This window comes from Microtus ochrogaster, chromosome 10 (genome assembly GCF_000317375.1).
Source record: "Microtus ochrogaster isolate Prairie Vole_2 chromosome 10, MicOch1.0, whole genome shotgun sequence".
Classification (NCBI taxonomy): Eukaryota; Metazoa; Chordata; class Mammalia; order Rodentia; family Cricetidae; genus Microtus; species Microtus ochrogaster.
In genome coordinates, this window is record NC_022016.1 from 84,816,201 (window position 1) to 84,817,433 (window position 1,233).

Consider the following 1,233-nt stretch of genomic DNA (forward strand, 5'->3'; position numbering starts at 1 on the left):
TAGATAGAATTACAGATGGTTGTGAGCCACCATGTGGTTGCTGGGAATTGAACTCAGGACCTTTGGAAGAGCAGGCAGTGCTCTTAACCACTGAACCATCTCTCCAGTCCCTCTCCCTATTTTTTTAAGATTTATTTATTATGAATACAAAGCCAGAAAAAGGCATCAGATCTTATTACGGGTGGTTGTGAACTACCAATGTGGCTGCTGGGAATTGAACTCAGAACCTCTGGAAGATTAGTCAGTGCTCTTAACTGCTGTGCCAAACTGCTTGTTTGTTTTTTGGGACAAGATACCTCTACACCTGCTGTCCTGGAACTCACTGTATAGACCAGGCTAGTCTTAAACTCACAGTGATCTACCCCTGCCTTCTGAGGGCTGGAATTAAAGTATGCACTGTAAGCCCAGCACTTTTGTTTTGTTTTAAGATTTATTTGTTTCTATGAATGTTTGCTTGCATGACTGTCTATGCACCTCATGTGTGTCTGAAGAGGGAGGCCAGAAGAGGGCATCAGATCCTCTGGAACTAGTATTATGGGCTGCCTTGTGGGTGCTAGGAACTAGACTGCTTTGCTTTTTACTCTAGTGCAATCCATTCTCGAAAGCTCCGGAGTCATAACGAAGCTGTGTTCAATGGGAGCAGTGGTTTGAACCTTCCAGCTAGTAAGCACCCAGTCTTCTCGTCAAGCTTTTCTGTGCCCACCATGGTCATGTGATAATCTCACAATGACAATGGATTAATTTCCCCGGAGCCTCTCTTGTGGGCTGGGAGGTTCAGAACATTTTTCTTACACAGACCACGGCCATTAATCCTTAATCCCCGAGTTCCCTACAATGACGCGCTCGAAGAAGTTAGATAATTTGCCCAAGGTTTGGCACTGGAGGAGGAACACAGGCATCTTGCCTGATGTCGAGCCGCGCTCCTAAGCATCTAAGCCACAATTTGTCACACTGGAAATGGAAGCCTTTCCCGCTTCCCACGTGCCGGGTCCGCCCCACTACTCTTTGATCTTAGCAATGCCGGCGGCCCTATTGACCCGGTTGTGAGTTATGAGGACCATGGGACCAGTAACCCAGCATTCTCGGACTCCCAGGGTCGGCAGGACACGGCGCCCCGCGCGGTGATGGATGAGCCGCCCAGAGGGCTGGCTTTGTCCCGAATGAGTAGCGCGCAAGACCGGCTAGAGAGAAGCAGATTCTTATTTTCTCTCTCTCTCCTCTCTGTCTCTCTCT

At 48.5% G+C, this 1,233-nt stretch overlaps 1 protein-coding gene across 1 annotated transcript in view; it reads right to left on the reverse strand.

The window, feature by feature from the left end:
* Positions 1-1,233, reverse strand: part of Mad2l2 (mitotic arrest deficient 2 like 2) — a 14,486-nt gene that overhangs the window by 12,490 nt on the left and 763 nt on the right. The window lies entirely within an intron of this gene.